This window comes from Crocodylus porosus, unplaced genomic scaffold (assembly GCF_001723895.1).
Source record: "Crocodylus porosus isolate Cpor-Errol unplaced genomic scaffold, CroPor_comp1, whole genome shotgun sequence".
Classification (NCBI taxonomy): domain Eukaryota; kingdom Metazoa; phylum Chordata; order Crocodylia; family Crocodylidae; genus Crocodylus; species Crocodylus porosus.
Window position 1 is genome coordinate 1,815,856 of NW_017728946.1, and position 2,046 is coordinate 1,817,901.

Genomic DNA, 2,046 nt, shown 5'->3' on the forward strand with positions numbered 1-2,046 from the left:
CTCCCAAGGTGGAGAACCTTGCATTTTTTGGTGTTAAACACCATCAGGTTCTCATCTGCCCATTTGCTGAGCCTGTCCAGGTCAGCCTGGATTGCCCTCCTGTCTTCAGGTGTGGATGCTTTGCCCCAGAGTTTGGTGTCATCAGTGAACTTGGCCAGTCCGCCTCTGACTCCAGTGTTCACATCATTAATGAAGATGTTAAACAATATGGGTCCAAGGACATAGCCTTGGGGGACCCCACTGGTCACAAGGCACCATGACGATTGACTTCCATCAATTACCACCCTCTGGGTGCAACCACAGAGCCAGTTTCCCAGCCAGCGGATCATGGTGAACCCAAGGCCGCAATTAGCCAGTTTCACCAAGAGGTGATCATGGGATACAAGATCGAAGGCTTTTTTGAAGTCAAGATATATGACGTCAATCTCTTTTCCCTTGTCCAGGTGATAGGTCACCCTGAGCAGTGGGATTAGTCCCCTGGGCCCAACACTGTCCCCTCCCACCAGGACCGGGCCCTGGGGCCCACTGCTGCTCTCTTGTACGTCCTGTGTTGGGATTGGGCTCTGAGCCTCAGCACTGCTCTCTCCTACCCCCATGTGCAGGGATCGACTCCTGGGTCATGCTGCCAACCCCTTCCACTCCTGTGTCTTGCTTCTGCTCAGCCCCAAGTGCTGGGATCAGGTTACTGATCCAGCATATAGAGCCTGCACATCGGGATGGTTTGTTCCTGCCCCATCAGTAAGGAATCTTTAAAGTACAGCGAACTCTCTTGGGCTCCTTCCCCTCTGACTGGCCTCCCATGGGATCCTGCCATCTGCCTCTGAGGAGTAAGAGTGTGTTTTTCTGAAGTCCAGGGTTCATACTCTGCTGCTCTCTTCCTCCTTTTCCTCAGGATCCTGAACTCAATCATCTCATGGTTGTTCCTGCCCAAGTTGCCATCTACTATTACTACATTCCCCACCAATTCCTTCCTGTTTGTGAGCAGCAGGTGAAAAAGAGCACAATCCTAATTGGTCTCTCCAACCCTTGCACCAGGAAGTTGACCTCAGCACTCCATAAACTTCCTGGGTTGCCTGTGCATTGCTGTACTGCCCTTCCAGCATGTGTCAGGGTGATTGAAGTCCCCTGTGAGAACCATGGCCTGTGATCAGCAAATTTTCGCTATATGACTGAAGACTGTTTCATCCACCTCATCCTCCCTGTCTGGTGGTCTGCAGCAGGTATGCACCATGATGTCACTCTTGTTGCTTTTCCCCTCCAACCTTAACCCAGAGACTTTCAGCAGGACTATCTGGTTTTGTACTCTGAGCAATTATATATTTTTACATAAGGCACAGCTTCTCTTCCTCTTCTCCCCTGCCTGTCCTTCCTGAACAGGTTTATACCCATCTATGACAGGGCTCCAGTCCTGCAAGCTATCCCACCATGTCTTTGTTATTCTAATCATGTCATAGGTCTGTGACTGTGCAAGGACTTCCTGCTTGTTTCTCAGGCTCTGTGCATTTGTTTACAGACATCTGAGGTAACTAGCCAATTGGCCTACTTTCTCAGGAAGAATGAGAAGGTGTCCCTTGTTGCCCCATCCTGCTTTTGGTTTCTCCAGGTCACCCTCTTCCTCACTTATGTCAGAGCTTTGGTCTCCATCTTCCTATGAACCTAGTTTAAAGCCCTCTTTAACAGGTTAGCAAGCTTGTCTGCAAAGATGCTCTTCCTCTCTTCATCAGGTAAATCCCAATCCCATCTCTTCCTCTCATGCTTCATCTCACTACGCCTCAGTTTGCTGTTCATTCTATCTGGTAATATTTATTCTGTCTCTCTACCCTGTTTTGTATGTGTAGATCAGTGATGCTTAACCAAGTTGCCATGGCTCCCTAGAGTGCTCTGAAATTCTTAAAGCGTGCTGCAGTGTTCCATACAGACCTAGTTAAGGATTACCTGGAGGGCTTAGATGTGTCCAAGTCAGCGGGCCCAGATGACCTTCATCCGCGGGTGCTGAGGGAACTGGCTGGTGTCATTGCGGAGCCATTGGCACAGCTGTTTGAGGAC

At 49.7% G+C, this 2,046-nt stretch overlaps 1 protein-coding gene across 8 annotated transcripts in view; it reads left to right on the top strand.

The window, feature by feature from the left end:
- Nucleotides 1-2,046, top strand: part of PHF20 (PHD finger protein 20) — a 147,053-nt gene that overhangs the window by 108,955 nt on the left and 36,052 nt on the right. The window lies entirely within an intron of this gene.